General features: G+C 48.3%; 1 protein-coding gene and 1 non-coding gene across 9 annotated transcripts in view; one reads left to right on the top strand and one right to left on the bottom strand.

Annotated features, from left to right (window-relative positions):
* The window catches only part of SORBS3 (sorbin and SH3 domain containing 3), a 683,012-nt gene that overhangs the window by 277,068 nt on the left and 384,342 nt on the right, over positions 1–21,602 (top strand). The window lies entirely within an intron of this gene.
* On the bottom strand, positions 194–265 carry TRNAC-GCA (transfer RNA cysteine (anticodon GCA)). The gene has a single exon. It is a non-coding gene; the product is annotated as a tRNA-Cys (tRNA).

The raw sequence follows: 21,602 nt of genomic DNA, 5'->3' as shown, positions 1-21,602 counted from the left end.
GCCCTAGCCCTTTCTTCCGTCTGCACCACGTCCAGCACCCATTGTGCTCCATACTCCTTCTCTGCCTTTTTGGCCCATGCACTGAATTCCTGGGCTCTTCTCGCTCTTTCCTCTGCCATTCTTGCCTTTTCGCCCCCTGCTTTTCCTTCCTGGTTGTTGACTCTGGGGATTGACTTTTTTGGCCCCAATGTGGAGGGGACACCCGGATTTGAACCGGGGACCTCTTGATCTGCAGTCAAATGCTCTACCACAGAGCTATATCCCCGTGCTGTAATCCGGCCTGGCGCTTTTAGCTCAACTCTGTTAAGCAAAAATGTTGGAGCTGGGGGTTTGACTCGAACCCCCAACCTTTCAGGTATAAGTCCCAGCACTTATTGACTGTGCCGCATAGCCAGCGTTACAGGCTCACTCGTTTAACAGCTGAGCCTCTGCCGGCTTTGTCAGCCGTAATAAAATACACGCCGTTCTCTTCCGGCTACGACTTTAATTCGTAGCCCCACCCCTTTCTCTCCGTACCGAGCCCTTTGCCGGCTCGTGTTCTCCTGTTGGCGCTGGGCGGGCGTGCCTGGAGCTGCTCACGCCGCGTCCCCGCTCCAGCTGGCGTCCTTCTTCCTGGTCCCAAGCTGCTTCTGAGAACGCCAGACTTGCGAAATCTTCGTCGTCGCAGCTCGCCGATCCCGATCGTCTCCCGCAGCACCACGTCTCCTCCGGCTTCTTCGCGCTGTTCCGACGGGCTTCAGCTGCAATCCGATGAACCGTCACCTAGAGAAGGGGAGAGAAGACACAGAAACGGTAAGCCTGCCGAGGCAAACGTTTCCTTTTCCCCTTTCCCAGGTCCGGGGAGCCTACCCGAGTGAGGTGAGCTCCGGACCTGTTTGTGCCTCCTTGGGTTTCACAGGGGTATTTATCCTCCCTGTCCCCTTTGATGTGTTGGTGGGGGCCGGGCTCCTTCCTGCCCCCCCCTGCTGCTTCCTTCACACCTTTTGGTGCGTTCCCCTGGCAGCACCGAGGGTGGGGGCGCCGCTTTGGCTGCCCCTCCCTCTTTGTTTCCCGCCGTTCGTCTCCCCCACCCTGCGCCTAACCCCCCAGACCCTCCATCGTGTCATACCCTGTATGGCACAGGGCCTGGGGCAATGTGCTGAAGCAGGTATCTTGCATGCGACCTTTGGGAGTCTCCCTTCTGCCGGGAGCTCTTTAATTGATCCCTACAGCCCGCCGGCTTCCCCCTGTAGCAGTCCTTCAGTTCAGCCTTAACTATCGAGCAGCCCAGAAAATGCCTATGGCGCACAGTCGCCCCCAGTGGTGGAACTCTGGAGATTTCCGGGTGGGCCTCAGCATCATGGGCCGCTTTTGTGTGGGAAGAATTAAAGACTTGGAGTCTGATTCATGGAAATGCGCGCAGAAAGAAAAATGCCCATACTCCATATTCATGGGATTTACAACGCAAAGTCACCGGAATCGCAAGTCGCGCCGGAACGCCCCAACACGCCCACACACAAAACATAAACAGCCAGAACAGCTACCATTGCGCGCTGCCCCATGTTCATGTGGTGAGGCGTGCAATGAGCTTTACTCTCCCACACAAACACTACTCATGCGGTGGGAGCAGTCACCTGTGGTGGGTTCTTACCCCTGACACATACAATGTTCATGTGGTGAGGCGTGCAAGTGCAGTGAGCTTTACTCTCCTGCACACCCACCACTACCCAGGCAGTGGGAGAGGTCACCTGCAGTGGGCTCTCACCCGTGACACAAATAATGTTCATGTGGTGAGGCGTGCAAGTGCAATGAGCTTTACCTTCCTGCACACCACTACTCAGGCAGTGGGAGAGGTCACCTGCAGTGGGCTCTCACCTGTGACACAAATAATGTTCATGTGGTGAGGCGTGCAAGTGCAGTGAGCTTTACTCTCCTGCACACCACTACCCAGGCAGTGGGAGAGGTCACCTGCAGTGGGCTCTCACCCGTGACACAAATAATGTTCATGTGGTGAGGCGTGCAAGTGCAGTGAGCTTTACTCTCCTGCACACCACTACCCAGGCAGTGGGAGAGGTCACCTGCAGTGGGCTCTCACCCGTGACACAAATAATGTTCATGTGGTGAGGCGTGCAAGTGCAGTGAGCTTTACTCTCCAACACAAACATTACTCAGGCAGTGAGAGAGGTCACCTGCAGTGGGCTCTCACCCGTGGCACAAATAATGTTCATGTGGTGAGGTGTGCAAGTGCAGTGAGCTTTACTCTCCTGCACACCACTACCCAGGCAGTGGGAGAGGTCACCTGCGGTGGGTATCTCACCCTTGACACGAATAATGTTCTTGTGGTGAGGCGTGCAAGTGCAGTGAGCTTTACTCTCTCGCACAAACACTGCTCATGCGATGGGAGCAGTCACCTGTGGTGGGTTCTTACCCCTGACACCTATAATGTTCATGTGGTGAGGCGTGCAAGTGCAGTGAGCTTTACTCTCCTGCACACCCACCACTACCCAGGCAGTGGGAGAGGTCACCTGCAGTGGGCTCTCACCCGTGACACAAATAATGTTCATGTGGTGAGGCGTGCAAGTGCAGTGAGCTTTACTCTCCTGCACACCACTACTCAGGCAGTGGGAGAGGTCACCTGCAGTGGGCTCTCACCCGTGACACAAATAATGTTTTTGTGGTGAGGTGTGCAAGTGCAGTGAGCTTTACTCTCCAACACAAACACTACTCAGCCAGTGAGAGAGGTCACCTGCAGTGGGCTCTCACCCGTGACACAAATAATGTTCATGTGGTGAGGTGTGCAAGTGCAGTGAGCTTTACTTTCCTGCACACCACTACCCAGGCAGTGGGAGAGGTCACCTGCGGTGGGTATCTCACCCTTGACACGAATAATGTTCTTGTGGTGAGGCGTGCAAGTGCAGTGAGCTTTACTCTCTCGCACAAACACTGCTCATGCGATGGGAGCAGTCACCTGTGGTGGGTTCTTACCCCTGACACCTATAATGTTCATGTGGTGAGGCGTGCAAGTGCAGTGAGCTTTACTCTCCTGCACACCACTACTCAGGCAGTGGGAGAGGTCACCTGCTGTGGGCTCTCACCTTTGAGACACGCAATGTTCATATTTATTTATTTTTTTATTTTAATGTTTTATTGGTTAATACAATATAAACCTTTAACATTATTCCAACCAGTACTAGAAAGTACACTTCACTCATATACTCAAAACCCAGAGTACTGCAATTTCCTACTGATTTACCAAAATGTAACCTTCCAATAATTTCATGGCCGCAATTGTTACACCAAAGTTCTCTGCTGACATTATCCCTCCCACCACATCTCATCTGATATTGGGCAACAGCTTTGATAATAAGCACACAAGAGCCTCCCCCTCGCATCTCTTAAAGCTGGACATGAGATCATCAGATGCTTAATTGTCTCTACACTATTATTACACCCACAGTGTCGGCATCTGGCTTCATTCTCATCAATGTGTTTTCCCAACAGTCTAACTCTCCATCGGGGAAAATATTGGGTCTAGATCTTATAAGTAAATCTCGGAAATAGGCAGATGGACATTTTTTGGGGTAGTTTAGCAATACATTTGGTTTCTTTATTTCCCAGATGACGTTATTGCATACTTGATATTTATTCCTATGGTCTGTGGTATCTTGCCAGTCAATCTCCTGCAGTAACTTCTTCATTTTAAGGGGATTTGGCTTCAACGTCTCCTCTTCAATGGTGAGGCGTGCAAATGCAATGAGCTTTACTCTCCAACACAAACACTACTCAGGGGTGGGCTCTTACCCTTGACACAAACAATGTTCATGTGGTGAGGCGTGCAAGTGCAGCGAGCTTTACTCTCCTACACCAACGCTACCCAGGCAGTGGGAGAGGTTACCTGCAGTCGGCTCTCACCCATGACACAAACAATGTTCATGTGGTGACGTGTGCAAGTGCAATGAACTTTAGCCCACTGCCAAACACTACTCAGACGGTGGGAGAGGTCACCTGCAGCTGCCTCTCCCCCTTGACACCAACAATGTTCATGTGGTGAGGTGTGCAAGTGCAATGAGCTTTACTCTCCTGCACAAACACTAATTGGGGTGGGAGAGGTCACCTGAACTAGGCTCTCACCCTTGCCACAAACCATGTTTTCGAGGTGAAATGGGAGAAAGTTGGGCTCGACGATCCCACGCAGTTTGCTTGTGATGAGGGGGACATCTGTTGGGGGATCTATGCTTCTGTGCAAAGAATAGTCATTTGGTCACTAACCTCTGGCACATTTAATACTCATGTGGTGAGGCAGAGCCACTGTCAGGAGCGCTCTCCTGTGAATGTTTGGGTACACCTGCACAGTTCTATTGTAACAGATAAGCAAAGTACTTCAGGTGCTTAACAGAAAAATAAGCACTTCACTTATGCGGGGCGGGTGCGGCAGCAGCTGTGCCAACGCGCTTGCTATCTTTATCCTCCCTCACAACGTTCCAAATTCCAACATTCCAACTGCCACCAACCGTTCAACCGTGAGGCACCTTCCATAACGTTCTAGATGCCAGGTTACTACACCACCCCTTCCCTTTGCTTAATAGATCCTATGTTTACATGTTGGGAAACAAATGACTTCTAACAATGTTTTTACACAATACTCTCATACGTGCCAGGGCCTGTCTTGGCAGGGACCGGCCCACAACAATTCAGGGCCTGCCTTGCAAGGGACCAGGCTCGCAGACTTCTGGGGCCTTTTGACTGCAATCATTCCCTCGACCCTCGGCCTACGCTGAGGTACTGGGTCCTGTCCATCTTCCTCTCCTCGATCCAGTGGTCGAAGTGAGTGTGAACTTTCGGGAGCGGCGTACCACTACTTTTATTATTGATGGTTAAAAGTTGGTGGACGTGTCCTAAAGCAGTTGCCTACTGTAAGGAAATACTAAGCTACATAAAAGACATTTCAGGGGTTGAACTGCCGAGATCCCCGAAGACAATTCTCTTAGGAGTCCCTATAGAAGGGAAATATGCAATGTCAGGAGCGACAGCCAAGCTCATTACTCATCTATTATCGGCAGCCAGAATGACTCTTGCACAAAATTGGAAAAGCAAAGAAGGCCCAATCTCGGCATGCTGGTGGGTTAAGATCTGGGGTGTGATGGCTATGGAGAAGATATGCGCCATCAGTACTGGTAAATACCTAAGATTCCTAACTATCTGGAATCCGTTCAATGAACATGTACGGGACAGAGAAGCCTTTTTCTTCAAACCCTGCTTGCTCCGGAACACACATGTAACCTGAACTCCCCCAAACACAAAGACAATGGGCCTCATTACGACCCAGGCGGTAAGGGGTTTACGGCGGCGTAAACAGCGCCGACCCTTACCGCCTGATTCCGAGGTCCCTTAGCGCCATGGAGGATTTAACACCTGCTTTTAGCAGGTGTTAAAATCCATGGCGCTAAGGGACCTTGTTGTTAATTACGCCACCGTAATTTACGGTGGCGTAATTAACGCCTTCCCCACTCCCATTATGCCCTATGGGGCAAAAATGGGAATGGGGAAGGGTAAATGGGTTAATGGGGACTTACCGCCCCGCCAACCTCGGAATGGGGCGGTAAGTCCGCCAACCACCATGGCGTAAACTTAGTTTACGCCATGGTGGTAAAGGTACGACCCAGGCGGTAACTTACCGCCTGGGTCGTAATGAGGCCCAATGAGACGCTAACGTTAAGGGGGGGAAGAAAATTCTAAATAGTCTGGACTCTACAGTGTAAAATAGTGCTTGAAGTTGGGGGGAGAGAGATTCATAGAGGGAGTAGGGGTTAAAATAAAAAGGAGACGGTGAGTAGGGGAGGGGGAGGGAGGGAATTGATAACCGAAAATCCTTGGAGGTAATGCAAATACTAACGAACTGTAAGACATGAACATAAGTAAAATGCAGAACCTAAGAGATTAATGTTGTCAAATGCTATGTTGTAATCACTTATATGCCTTCGAACCAAAAATAAACATGGTTTAAAAAAAAAGTTCCACTACTTTTTCCACACTTCTGTACTTTAACATCCAATAGCAATTCCAGTTAAGATCTGTTTCAACTTAATTGGCTGTCAACCAGCATGGCTGCAACCCTTGAAAAATGTGTTGCACCTTGCTCCCTTCCTACCTACTCTGTCCCCTGGCAGGGTCACAGCTCCACTACTTTTTTTTGATACACTTCTACCACTCCCCGGAACCTTCTGTTTGGGGTTATCGCGTGGCACAGGACCATCTTGCATAAACCTACCTTTACTAGATGAAACTGGCCACTTCCTATTAGTGGTGCGTTACTCAGCCAGAGCACGCGCCATGCGTTTCCTGTCTTCCACCTGTGTGGGCTGATGGTACGTGGAAGTTCGGTTCATACAGATCTAAACTGAACAGAACTGAAAGCGGAATCCTGGCCCCGCAGCTCCTGCAGGGCATTTCTGTTGGGCCATATTTCTAGAATGCCTGTCTGGGTTCCTCACATTTGCGTTATTCTTCCTTCTCCCTCCTTATGATATGATATGATAGGCTATTTATAACAAGCTTAATACCCAGAGGTTTCTAAGCGCAGACCCGGGGATCGAACCTGTGTTGCTCCGTGTAGTCTTGCTTGCTTCTTATTGAGCATAAAGGCCTCCTTGTCACAATCTCCCAGTCACCTCTTCCTCTCCCTCTTCACCTGGATGTTTCCACATGCATGCCATGTACAGCGGGTTTGGGACCAGAAAGCTATTCTCGGATGCAATAGAAGTCCCAGGCCTTGTTTTTTCATTTTCAGTTTTGGCTGAAAGGTGCATTTGCTCCAAATTATTGCTGTGGGTGAGGTTTGGGCATTTGTGTAAGGATACAGTGGTTTGGTTACTGTATCCAATCAATATTGGATGTCCTGGCGTCGGTCTGCCTGCTTTAGGGGCAAGGCTGCAACATCCACTGCCGACTGCATGAATACAGCACACACAGTTAAGCAGGGCAATAGAAGGCATTTTCTTGTTGCTTCCTCGAAACACAACCTTTCCACTGGGAAGCCATTGCTGCTGTATCAGAAGCTCCAGAAGCAGATTTTACAAAGCCAGTCGAAATGGGCTACTGCTGCGGTCAGCTGCCAAAAAAAGAAAGTGTTGGTGAAATGAATCTGGACTGTTCCATTAGGAAAGGGGTGTCCATTTGGGACCAGAAAGCTATTCTATGATGCAACAGAAGTCCCAGGCCTTGTTTTTTCATGTTTAGTTTTGGCTCAAAGGTGCATTGGTACCAGAATATTGCTGTGGGTGAGGTTTGGGCATTTGTGTAAGGATTTGAATCTCCAACTCTTTTCCCGTTTCCGATCCCCATGAAAGCTTGTCATTGGTTTAAATACAACACCCACACACGACTACCACAACACTAACTCCAAAACCATACAGCAAATAGCACACGTCCTCCAAGAACTCACTCAGTCACAAGACGCTCAACTTCAAACACTACGCAACAGGCACCCAAAACAACCGATACATACCCAAACCCTAAAACAGCCCAAATGCATCCCACCTAGAAGCAAACCCAAACTGAAACTACCACTAGAACAGCAAAAGCATTCTAATCCTCCCCACCCACCTCCTTCTTTTCAGACCCGCCAGAGCACCTGGAGGTCTTACAAATGGCAGCCGAGGTACCGATCACATTAACAACATTGGCCTATGTCTTGCAGCCTGCAATATGGCCTGAGAGGTTGCCCTTCTGGCATTTACAGGCAACACGTCACAGCACACATAGGATTATTTTCTTCCATGAGCAAATTGGGAAATGAAGCAAAAGGTATCCAGCGTTCCATCAAGTGCTGTGCAGTCTGTAGCTCATCGGCACGCTCCTGAAAGTTTATTGGCTACGTTCTCAGCAGAAGACGATGTCAAACTCAATTGGGCTCATCCCAAGTTGGGAGGCCTGGTAGCAAAGTTCTAGTAACAGAATCCTCAACGCTTTTACTGCACTGCCATAGTACAACTTTGAGGAAGTACCTCCTGCACTTTGCAGGTTGTATTTCCTCCACCTTACCTCCAAAAACTGGAAGAATTACTGCCGCAGGATTACCGCTCATGGCAATTCTTCCAAACCCCCCTTGGAAATCCCACGGACTCCACCACTGGGCACCAACACTACCATTACCCCACTCGTAATCTATCCATTTTACCTCCAGAGTGGCAGTAACTCGGATCAAGTGTGGCGGTAATTCGACTAGAGATGCCTCCAGTCTCAGAATGGGGCGCCATGGCTGCTGTTCCAATGGGCCACTCCTACATTTGCTTAGTGTTAGGGAGAATTCTCTTATAAGGCTAATTTCCCAAACCTAGTGAGTCCCCCAGCAGCTTTGCTGGATTTTTGGGGTTTGTTTTTTTCTCCTGCTAAGAGTGCGACTCTTTTCTTCCCACTCTTAGACATGATTTGAGTGTCTTTGACTCTGTGTGCTTATGGGCTATGGGGTTTTCCTTCTACTCCCTAGGGGATCATCTATTTTGTATGTGTGTGTTACACAGCACCCTCAGTGCAGTAACACAGGGGTGTCATAGTGACCCCCAAACACAGACTCCATACCCTGGGACTGACTACTGTCTCCCAGGGCATGTAAATTCACCATTGACTTTACTAGTCCTAAATTGTGAACAGAACCAGTACACACCATCATATTGTGGAAGTACTGGAAGGGGTTAATTATATTGCCCCTGGGTCTGTTTTCAAGGGGGCACTGTCCAGTCTTCCTTGCCGAGTTTCTGGCTGGTGGCAGTGGTTACCACGCAAAATATTCCACCGGAATATTCTCTATGGGATTTTCCCATTGATTTTAAACGCACCACTTTTTGGTGCAATGTTAAAGATACCGCCGGTTTATTTATTTAATATTAAATCCCTGGTTGGGTCTTTTTGCCAGAACTCTTTTTTAAAATGGCGTTTGTGTCCGTCTCTGTAACCGTGACCAAGGTCGAGCCCTTTGTTCCACTATTTTGGCGGGCTTCTCCACAGAAGCCCTCCAAATGGTGCCACTCTGTCTGGGTTCCACGGGAGGGGTGGAGGGGGGAATTGGCACCCTGGACTGCGTTGCCTCGGCAACCCAAGTCGAACTCTACTCTGATTGGCCCAGTGGTGAGCCGCCCGGCTCACCACTTAGCATGTGTGATTGACAGCTAGGCTGATGAGTGGTGTTTTTTCTGCATAAAAGCAGGGCTTTTGGGACTGGAACTTCAGAAGTCGCCACAGGACCTAAGAATCCGAAGAGGGAAGAAGCTGAGCCATCTGCAACAACGACACCACCGGTGAAGCCCTGCTGCAACTACCTCACCACTTTCCCGACGACAGGAGAAGATCTTCTGCTGGACAAGTCTTCTTCCTCTGAGCCGGTGGGACCAAAGAGTTTGCCCTTTTCACCTCCCAAAGACGTCTCTTGGTCGAATCGCCCGTGCCAAGCACCCCGGTGGCCGGATAGCCAAGCTTCCCAACTTTGACCGTGAATAAAAAGGAACGCTCCTTTTATTGACGATCTCTCCGGCTGGTTTCATCCCTGTGCAGTGCAACGACTCCACCTTTCCTCCTCGACGAGACCCTCTCTTCCCCTGGTCGAAACAACAAACTGCAACCACTGCCAGGAACAACTGCCACCGCTGGAGCTTCCTCTCTGTTGAAGGTACTGTGTCCTGCCTGGCCTACCTTTCTTCGGTTTGCCCAAGGTGACCCTTAAATCCTTGGCTTGCCAACTGGGTTGGCCCCAGACCTCCTAACTTTACCTTCTTGAATCGCCCCAACCTCTTTTTAACATTTTGCAAAGACTTTTAGTGCATTTTTAAACTGTGTGATCCTCGGCACATTTCACTTTGCTCCCTTTTAAGTGGGCCTGGCCTATGAACTTTGGCTCTACAGTCTATAATGCCTTTATTCCCTTGCTGAGAACTCCTAAAAGTGTTGGGACCTGTTTTATTTCTATGCTCTTCCTTTTTCTCTCCCTTTAACTGAACTATTGGAGTGCCATCATGTTATGCGCTCACCTCTGTTTAACAAATCGTGGTGTTTTAATTCTGACTTGTCTAATAGTTATTAAGGGAGGTGTGTATACCTTACCTGACTGTGTTTTAACTTGCTTTTGATTTAGAGTGGTAGTATATTGCCTAAAGTGTGTTTTAAATAAATAAATTACTTTTTTTATACAAAGCTCTGGTCAGTGTTTGTTTGCTCTACTGTCTTTTCAGCCCTATTGTGTATAGTCTATATACTGCCCTACTCTTCTTGAGAGAAGTCTGACTGCTCAGCCACAGCTACCAGGTAAATCTGGGTGGTGCGGACTGCTACCAATTGGGTTTACTGCTTACTCCTGTAGTCTTAATCTTTTTGCAGTGTTCCCCAAGGGAACTGCACAGGATCCTGCCTAACACTTAGGCTACCAGTTGCCAGAGTTTCTGGGAAGCTTTCAAGTGTAGCGCGCACAGACAACACTTTGTCTTTGATAACGCATGTGCACATTGATTCTGCAAAGATGCAGAGAAATTATTACCCAGCCTTTTCCTTTCTTTGAAGTCAATTTGGCTAGAACTAGATTCATTTTATTTTAGTTCTGGTCGTACTGCACCACAGCATACACCTGACTGTACTGTCATAACCCACCACAATCTGGCGTGACTGTGCTAACTGGGAATACTAGAAACTGCCCTTGCTGTGCTAGCTGCGCCTAGTAGAGTCTCCCTACATCTGACTGTACTGTCATATCCCACCGCACTCTGGCGTGACTGTGCTAACTGGGAATATTAGAAACTGCCCTTGCTGTGCTAGCTGGGTCTAGTAGAGTCTCCCTACATCTCATTGTACTGTCATAACCCACCGCACTCTGGCGTGACTGTGCTAACTGGGAATGCTAGAAACTGCCCTTGTTGTGTGCGCTAGCTGGGCCTAGTAGAGTGTGCCTACATCTGACTGTACTGTCATAACCCACCGCACTCTGGCGTGACTGTGCTAACTGGGAATACTAGAAACTGCCCTCACTGTGCTAGCCGGGCCTAGACTGTACTGTCATAACCCCCCACCCTCTGGCGTGACTGTGCTAACTGGGATTCTAGAAACTGCCCTCACTGTCCTAGCCGGGCCTAGTAGAGTCTGCCTGCATCTGACTGTACTGTCATAACTCACTGTACTCTGGCCTGACTGTGCTAACTGGGAATACTAGAAACTTCCCTTGCTGTGCTAGCTGGGCCTAGTAGAGTCTCCCTACATCTGATTGTACTGTCATAACTCACCGCACTCAGGCGTGACTGTGCTAACTGGAAATACTAGAAACTGCCCTCGCTGTGCTAGCCGGGCCTAGTAGAGTCTGCCTACATCTGACTGTACTGTCATAACCCACAGCACTCTGGCGTGACTGTGCTAACTGGGAATACTAGAAACTGCTCTTGCTGTGCTAGCTGGGCCTAGTAGAGTCTGTCTACATCTGACTGTACTGTCATAACCCATCACACTCTGGCATGACTGTGCTAACTGGGAATACTAGAAACTGCCCTCGCTGTGCTCACTGAGCTTAGTAGAGTCTTCCGACATCTGACTGTATTGTCATAACTCACCGCACTCTGGCTTGACTGTGCTACCTGGGAATACTAGAAACTGCCTTCGCTGTGCTCGCTAGGCCTAGTAGAGTCTCCCTACATCTGACTGTACTGTCATAACTCACCGCACTCTGGTGTGACTGTGCTAAATGGGAATACTAGAAACTCCCCTCGCTGTGCTCGCTGGGCCTAGTAGAGTCTCCCTACATCTTACTGTACTGTCATAACTCTCCGCACTCTGGCGTGACTCTGCTAACTGGGAATACTAGAAACTGCCCTTGCTGTGCTAGCTGGGTCTAGTAGCGTCTCACTACGTCTGACTGTACTGTCATAACCCACCGCACTCTGGCGTGACTGTGCTAACTGGGAATACTAGAAACTGCCCTCGCTGTGCTAGCTAGGCATAGTAGAGTCTCCCTACATCTGACTGTACTGTCATAACCCACCGCACACTGGCGTGACTGTGCTAACTGGGAATATTAGAAACTGCCCTCACTGTGCTAGCCAGGCTTAGTAGAGTCTGCCTACACCTGACTGTACTGTCATAACCCACAGCACTCTGGCGTGACTGTGCTAACTGGGAATACTAGAAACTGCCCTTGCTGTGCTAGCTGGGTCTAGTAGCGTCTCACTACGTCTGACTGTACTGTCATAACCCACCGCACTCTGGCGTGACTGTGCTAACTGGGAATACTAGAAACTGCCCTCGCTGTGCTAGATGGGCATAGTAGAGTCTCCCTACATCTGACTGTACTGTCATAACCCACCGCACTCTGGCGTGACTGTGCTAACTGGGAATATTAGAAACTGCCCTCACTGTGCTAGCCGGGCTTAGTAGAGTCTGCCTACACCTGACTGTACTGTCATAACCCACAGCACTCTGGCGTGACTGTGCTAACTGGGAATACTAGAAACTGCCCTTGCTGTGCTAGCTGGGCCTAGTAGAGTCTGCCTACATCTGACTGTACTGTCATAACCCACCGCACTCTGGCGTGACTGTGCTAACTGGGAATACTAGAAACTGGCCTCGCTGTGCTAGCCGGGCCTAGTAGAGTCTGCCTTTGCTGCTCTAACTCACCATAGTGGCATCTGCCCTTGTTTTCCAAACTGGACTTGGTGGAACCTAGGTAATTTGGAATCTGGCCTTACTTTACTCACAGGCATAATGGACTGCTGAAGTCGGACTAAATGGAATCTGACATTGCTATGCCAACTGAACATTGTGGAATTGGGCACTGTTTTGCTAATAGCGCATACTTGGGACCTGGCCTTATTGTGCTGCATGGGCATAATGGAATATTGTGTTACTATGCCAACTGGGCATAAAGGAATCTGGCACTGCTGTACTAACTAGGCATAATGTAATATGTGGACATAACAGCATCTGGCTTTACTCTGCTAACCAGGCTTAATAAAAGCTGTCCCTTCTGTGCTGAGTGGGCTTAATGAAACCTGGCACTGCTATGCAAACTTGGCGTAATCAGACCTGCTAATGGTGAGAGCATATGAAGCTTTAATGGCAAAGTCTGGACCTTGATTTTGATTCTGAGTATTTATAACGTGCTCAGGACGAACTTAACCGCAGCTGGTGTCAAAACCCAAGCGGCAGAGAGGTGGCGCACCCACAAAATCCCTTCTGATAAAAGTAGGGCACCTGGGTTACCTCCAGCTAAAAGAAAGGTCTTGAGGGCTTTACGGAACTGATAAGGCCCAATCTCTCTGGGGATGCTATTCCATATCCTCGTGATCAAAGACAGCTAACCTTCTGTCTCCTCTTGAGAGACATACCGGCAGTGGAACAGTCCGCAGGAGCTGATCTTTAGATCGAAGCATCCTAGTTGGCTGGTAATGCCAGATTTTATCTCTCTAATAATCAGCGGCCATTTCATTTAAATTTGATACAGTCTTCCACTGCCAACCGAAGCATTGTTTGACTACATGCAGTGCTTACGCTACCGTGATATAAATGCTCAGTGGTGGCACTTGAACTGATTTGCGGAACGCATCCTCGTCCCTAAAAACGGAAAATGATACTTTTTGTATACTGCAGGCCAAAGTCATAGCCAGGCTTCCCCATGTCTCTTTCTTTCAAGCCTTATCTTTTATTACTGGCTGGTGGAGACACACGTGTGAAGTGGCGAGTGTTAATGTCCCCCTTCTCGGTGAAGTCACTGGGAAGGGGCCATTAGGATTCCAAAGCCCCTCATCCTGTGTATACTCGTCTACAGTCATAAACCTGTTTTTACCAAACAGTGTGTTAATAATGCATTGCATACTTGCAAACTGTATTTGCAAGATGCTTGTGTAAACAGTGACTTTTGTGTTGTTAAAATAATAGTGCAGTAAGAGGGAACCAGAGCTGAGGGGGCAAAGAAAAATAATAATTCCAGAAAGGCATAATTTACTGCAACTTCCGCAAAGGGATACTTCACTCTGGACAGTAGAGATTTGGGCCTTAATACATTCTTTACCAGGCTGTCCTGATATCTTAGATGAATTCAGAAATCAGGAGATTGGTGGCCAAGCTCTCCTCTTTAGAGAAGAGCATTTTATGGGAGGAATCAACATCAAGTTGACACCCGCATTGAAAATAGAATTCTCTTGTTGATGCCTCTTGTGATGAATTTGATAGTGTCATCACTCCTTTCCCAGTGCTAACCTGTTCCCATGTGGCCAGGTGGACCGCAGCCGCTTCCTGATCCTGACCCTCGGGGCAGCTACATGATGGAGGATCACAGGGGTTGAGGTGACCTTCAAGGGGGTGATGCCTCATTGGATGGTGCGTGGTATCCCCCTTTCCCTTTTAGGGATACCCCTTCTGTTCCCCATGCTTTAATGGATTATTGCCATATCTCCCTTCCACCACCCAGAGAAACCAATGTGGATATCTTCCCATGTGTTGTGCATGCGTTTTCCTAAAACTCACTACCATTCCTATGACAATGAAAGTACTGTGATGAGGAAGCTGCTTAGAGCATTGAAGATCAGTGACAGTGAGAGGCACAGAACGCAGTGTATTTGTAGAGAACTGCTGATAGGTACGGGAACATTTATTTAAAAGGCACATCCAGCATACTTGGGAGAGAGACCACTGCCTGGAGGAGTCCCGAAGAGCCAAGAAGCGTTGAGGAAGCCGCCAACCACTGAAGAACCCTGAACACCACAAAACAAACTGCGAGAAGCATGCCTCCCTGAAAGTCGTGCATCGAAGAAACAGGTACGCTGAGGGAGAGACGGGTGCTAGATGTCTCGGAGGCTATGGGGAAGAGTGAACAAATAAGAATAGTGATGCGAAGGACCCCAAAGGAGAAAGTGAGCCAAAGAATGTAATGGATATTGCCAAAGAGGGAAATCAAGACATTGGACCTCATTCTAAGTCGACCAGTCCAGTAAAAAAGTGCCGATATTCATGGATACCAGCAATTTATCGGATCGGCCTACTACGGGTTTGCCAGTGGGGCACCTGGGTTACCTCCAGCTAAAAGCAGGCGCCTTACCGGTATAAATAGACATCATTAGCAGCACCGGTATTGCCAATGCTGGTAATGACGGCAAATCCCTTCATGGAGTCCTATAGGACTCCATGAATGGGGATGTACACTGTCACTGCGGCACCCATAATCCAGCGGCAATGCGGCCATGCCAGGGTGCCAGAAATGGTGACTACATTTGCCACTATCATGGTGGCTCTACCGCCAGGACACCAGCAATGTTAGAATGAGGCCCATTGTAATGTTAATCGGCAGTCTTTAAGTGTGAAGCCCACCACCAACTGTTACTGTGAATTAGGTTTGCAAGTGCATCAAGAGAGACGTATGAAAAGCCCTGGCAAGATAGCATACACGGCGCAGTGAAGTTTGCAAGTGTGTTGAATAAAGCTCATGAATCAAAAGCTCTGGCAAAAGAGTATACCAAGCACAGTGACATTTACAAGTGTGTTGGATAACGCCTGCAAGAGAAAAGCCCCGGCAGGAGAATATACCAGCCGCAGTTACGTTTACAAGTATACTAAGTGAAACACAATAGAAAAGCCCAGACAGAAGTGTATACCTGGTAAAGCTAAGTTTGCAAGCATTGTTAAATGAAGTATAAGAGAAAATACCTGTCAGGAGAGTATACCAAGTGAAGCCGAGTTGCTTAACATACAAGTCACTTTTGTTGTTGTTGTACAGAGACATTTAAGGAAGAAGCATACCCTTAAGAGGTGTTGTGTTGGTGAAGAGAAAACCTGGGGAAGGGAACACTCCCCAAGAACTGTGGATTGTATCCATTGGAACTTTAGTGTTAAAGTTACACCTTTACTTTTGAACTTGAACAATTTGTGCACTACCAAGGCTAAAGACATTACCCCTTTTCACCTTAGAGTTCTGTTTAGAGTGTGAGGGCCAGAATAACATTCCGGACACAGGACATTTTGATTTGGACATCTTGACAACGTACAGACCCTTAGTTTTTGTTGAGGTAGGGAAAACACCTCGTAGCATAGGGACAGTGAAGCCTTTCCCAACCCCTTATCTGTTAAATAAAAGTGTATAGCCAAAACTATGCGCTCTCTGTGCCTGCGTCTCATTCTCACATTATACATCAACCAAATCGATTGGCTTGTTGTGTCTGCCTGAAGAAGGAGCAGCGTTTCCCATTGGCACATGCTATGAAGAAGGAATATCGGGTGCTCTGATCGAAAACCGCGCAGTACGCGCTTTTTCCCCATCGTTGCCGCTTTGCTCCAACTGCTAGTTAACCCCATTTTACTGCAGATCAGTGCACCCTCCTGCTTCCTAATCCTTACAGACACATGCTGCTGCCATTATCCGTGCTAATGAGGCCCTCATCTAAGGAGTTGATGCTTGCTCAGTGGCCTGTCCCTCATAGATGTCTATGGACACAAAAGTGAATTGGTTTGAGACAGAAGCCAAAGCAGCATATTTTTTTGTTGCCTGGGTTGTTGCCCTGCGTTAATACTCAGACAGCGGTAACCTATGTTTTATCATTGGCAACACTGTCTCGGATCTGTGGAAACAACAGTACAAGTAGCACACCGCCATTTTTACATTTCACTACACTTTCATAGGAAAACCGCGTGATGTTTGCATGGTTCTAATTCCTTTATCAACTCAACTGTTCGGCTGCTGTCATTTGCTTCAAGCAGGGGTCAAATCTTTACAAAAATCAAGCGGCAGACTCATTAACATACGTGATGGGATGCGATGTCACCAGAAATTAGCAGATCTCGGTGAAATATGCACGTCATTCATTTGGGTTTGCATAACCATACAAATTGCACAGAACAAATGGGCATTTAACTTTCATAAAATCAACATACACAAAAAACCCAGAGAGGATATTTTCTTCTAATAGGGATTGAAAATGTTAGAAAGTGTGCACGTTTGAAACCCCACGAATCAATGGCAATGTTTCCCCTGGAGAGTGCAGTCCTAAAATGTGGCATTTCACCTTTAGCTGTGTGTCACTTTTCACCAGGTTCTGTGATGTAGTGGTGAAGTTCCCGACCTGTGAATCCGGTGACTGTGGTTCGACTCCCCAGGTCCACTTAAAATCATAATTTGGTTTGAATCCCCAGGTGGCGTCTAAAATCATAATATTGAGAAAGACAGAGTGTTGTCTTACACACGGCCTCTGAAACACCCTGCAGGATCCTCTGACAAAACTGGGGGAGGCCATCCACCCTCACTGTCCCTCGACTTGAACCCTAGCTTCAAGTGGGTACCCAGCTCTGCACCACTAACAAGGATTTGTGGCATGCTTCTGTATGTTTAACTGGAAATAAGTAGCATGTTGGGTGCTGGCCAACCCTCCCCTGCTTTGTGGGACTCTGCCATGGGCTGTGATCCGCAACCTGTTTGGGACAGTGAAAAGTCCAAACTTGGCTTCTTTGGACTCTTCCCCAGTCAACTGTTCAAAGCCTTGCCAGCGCTGGAGCACAGACTGAAGAGATCGGTTTCCTAGCCGCATCGTATTTCTAGCACGTGGGGGTTCTGTCACATAGCTTTGTAATACATCCTTTGTTTCAGTCGAGCCTGGAAACGACAGAGATTGTTGGTAGATGGCCTCAGACACAGCAATGAGGGAGCCATGGGGGTGCCTATTGCTCCTTAGGAAGTGTGAATGGTGGGTGATTAGAAATGGAGGATGTGCAAGGTGGCATGCTGCATGAAATAGTGTCTACAAGCAGGTTACCTTATCGTGCATTTTCTTTCACTGTGTGCCTTTAAGTGTTGATAAAATAGTTTTAGAACCCAAATGACATTTGTTTAGGATCACATTACCATACATGCTATTACTGTCATTTTCTATTGCACGGGTAGTTTAGCTCAGTGGCAACGTGCTCGCCGTGGAAGCAAGAAGACGCAGAGCAACGCAGGTTAGAATCCTGGGTCTTCTCTTAGAAACATCTTCGTTATTAAGCGTGTTATAAAAATAACACATAATTAATTATAATGATTGAGGATGGGGAAAATAAGGCTTTAATCAGGCTCTTTTTGATCAATCCTGTTTCGATAGCAATTCATGTGTCATTGGGCTAGTTCATTATTTGTGTACTTTTGAAGGCATAGCTGTAGTTGTTTTTTTTCAAGAATCGGGACTACTCACTGGAGGTAACATTGAAAAGACCATTGTCCAAGGAGACAAATAACAATCTATTCTCTCCGGAGTACAATGGAACCCCAGGAACCTGGAGTACTTAAAATAAGGAACTTGGAATACGTTAGGACCCAGCACTTACAGGAAAGATATACAAGAAAAACTCTTGTAAAAATTGTTTAGATTTCAAGTGAAACAAGATTTTTTTTTAAAAAGGGGGAGTTAAAATATGGCACCTGTCAGGTGCCTTTAAACTACACTGCACACTTTTTCCCTTCATAAAAATAGCATTTCCTAAACTGCTGCACCACTTTTCTAGGCCAAGGAAACTGTTATAGATTGGAAAAGTGGCCGCCTCTTAAGAAGTGCTCACAGGGCCCCTGGGGCACACGTTTCTATGAAAAGGATAGACTTCAGCAGCTTTTGCAGCTAGAAAGCACAATATCGCCCCTCCAACTCTTACACTTACCTCAGAATGGTGGTGCTGGAATCTGGAGGGCCGAGTGTCTGCTTTCTTCACTACTTGTATCACAGCTCAGAATCGCGCTCTGAGTCTCGCCTGCCGAAATGGGGAATTCCAAGGAATGATTCCCATTACAGCTCACGCTATTAAAGCCTCACTCATGCTTTACTGTAGTGTTGCAACTTGTATAATAATCATGGCCATTCATTTACTACACGCTGTCCGTTGTCTGAGCATATGACTCGAGGAAGTCTGTGGGTCGCGAATATCTTTTCCATTGCCTGTATGGTTTGTTCACTTGACGTGGAGTCAACAAGCTCCACCTCTGTATTGCGTGACCATTGGTCGATTAGCAGCAAAAAGTAAATCCCCCTCCCCGTCAATCCAAGGTCAGCATGCACCATGCCCCATGGGCTGTTGCTTCGTTCCATAGAGTCAATGCACGGCTCCTTGTTCACAGGGGCGGCCGCTTGGCACCAGATGCATTTGCTTACATAATCATTGACCCTTCCTTCTAGCTCCAGGAACCACACCTTGGATCTCAGCCTTGCCTTAGTCTTTGCGGTGCCCTGGTGACCACAGTGGGCTCGTTCCGTCACTCTCCCAATCAGCTCCCTAGTTATTACAATTTGTCTCCCTTGAAGTAGCAGGTCTCCATCTGACCTTGACAGTTCGTGTCGGACTCGCACAGTGATTGGATCTCGCATTGTCTTTATCTTTGCGGGACATATCTGATAGAGCTGACCTCCAGTCACTGCTATCCACAGCATTCTGAGTGGGTTGGAAGCATTCATCAGCATGCAAGGTGTTGGCCACCTCTTCCAATGTCAGGGCTACCGATATGGCTGCGTCCACCACTTGGCGGAAATAGTCCTCACAATCCCCTACCGACTTAATTTCCTGTCTGCCGCCACCCCTGGGATGACGCGATAGGTAGTCTGCCAGGTTATGGGTTCCCGGTCTGTACTGCAGTTTCACCCCATATTCCATGAGGGCTAGCATCCATCTCTCTATTCTCGGTGTTGTTTTGGAGGATGACCCCGTCAGGATGGGGATGAGGGGTTTGTGATCAGTGATGACGGACACCAGCTTGCCCAAGATATAGATGCAAAAGTGTCGACAGCCCCATAGTATGGCCAGCACCTCCCTTTCGATTTGGGAGTATCTTTGTTCAGTCAACGTCAACGCCTTGCTGGCATATGCGATGGGTTTTATTTATCCGTGGAGATCAGGTTGGAGTAGCATGGCTGCTAGTCCCACTGGGCTAGCATCCATGATCAGCTCAGACTCCTTTCCAGGGTCAAAGAACGCCATAGTCTCATCCCGCCTGAGGGAGGCCTTTATGGTGTCAAAAGCCATCTGTTCGGGGTCAGACCAGGTCCATGCTGTGTCTTTTTTCGTAAGGACCCAGAGAAGTTCTGAGAGAGAAGTCAGGTTCTGGATGAACCTCCCACAGTAAGTTACCATGCCGAGGAAGTTCCTCACCTCTGAGGCGTTCTCCGACGGTTTTGTGTACTGAATGTCCTTCACCTTCTGTGGGTCTGGAGAGATTCTGTTAGAGTGGAAAATGACACCAAAGAATTCTATACTGTCTTTGAGAAACTCACATTTCTCGCGGTTTAGAGTTAGACCTAAGTCTCGGATCCTTTCCAATGCCTTCTCTAGCCGGGCCATGTGTTCTGTCTCGGACGCTGCATACACCAATGTGTCATCACTTAGATTGATTACCCCCTCTAGGCCTGCAAGCCGCCCCTGATTATGTTTTGGAACACCTCCGCTGCTCAGACTCTGAAGCTCAAACATTTATAACGGTACAGGCAGTTGTGTGCTGTAAAAGTAGAAATATAGCGGGAGTCTGGGTGCATTTCAAGTTGGTGATATCTGGATCGCAAATCGAGCTTCGAGAATACCTTGGTTCCCTGTAGCTCACCCACTACATCATCCAGTGTCGGCGTGAGGTGACATTCCCGTTATATGGTGAGGTTGGGTAACCTCATGTCCACGCAGATTTGCACTGACCCAGGCTGCTTGTATTTAGCTGCAACAACAATGGGGGACACCCACAGGGTTGGCCCATCCATTTTTTCAATAATGTCTGAGTCCACTAGATTTTGCAGCTCTTTTTTCACTTGCACCTTTCTCATGCGAACACACATACATACTCACACACACAACACACCCATAACACCCCCACCCACACCCTCAGCACACACCCACCCACACCCCAACACAAACAAACCCAACTTACCTTAATTTTCACGCTGGCTCCCTGCAGCACCAGTTCCCACTTCCATGATCGGGAACCTGCGCCCCACAGTGCCTGCACACTCTCCCTTTTGCTGGACAGTCACTGGAGTGAGGGAGATCGCAAAGCGCACTTTGGACAGGGCTGTGGTGTATCAGTCTTCGTCTGGGGCCACCGTGGACGTGACGGACTGGCGTTCGCTCTATCGCACATACCTTTCACCGACTTGACTGCGGCATCCATTTCGGTGGTGCGGCTGTCGGCCAGTTCATAGGACCTCCCCATGTCGAGGATTTGTGTCAGCGTGAGCCCCGATTCCTGGAGTACCTGTCGCCGTAGCTTCCCCAAGCTGCAACCCCGTAGAATCTGGTTTTGGACCTTTCCCTCTTCATTTTCCCAGTGGCATGTGCTCGCAAGGTGATCTAGCCTTCCACAGAACTGGTCCGGTGGCTCATCCTTACGCTGCTTTTTGCTACACATTATGAAGCGTTCAAAGTCCTGGTTCTCAAGAGGTAGGAAGTTCTCCTTCAGTGCGTCCTTTACAGCCTGATATGAGTCAGCAGTGGGGTTTAGAGACTCGAAGATGCGGTGTCCTTCAGATCCCACAGCGTACAGCAGTGTAGCCACCTTTGCCTCATTGACCGTCTCCCCCCTGGCTTTGAAATACATCTCCAGCTTCTTGACCCACAGCAGCCATTTTGGGCCCAATTTCGATGGTGGGCCAGACATGTCAAATTCTGGCATGGGGGCG

The sequence above is a fragment of the Ambystoma mexicanum genome, chromosome 10 (genome assembly GCF_040938575.1).
Source record: "Ambystoma mexicanum isolate Mex_15411 chromosome 10, UKY_AmexF1_1, whole genome shotgun sequence".
NCBI classification, from domain to species: domain Eukaryota; kingdom Metazoa; phylum Chordata; class Amphibia; order Caudata; family Ambystomatidae; genus Ambystoma; species Ambystoma mexicanum.
The sequence above is the reverse complement of the archived record's forward strand: the minus strand, read 5'-3'. Positions and strand labels throughout refer to the sequence as shown.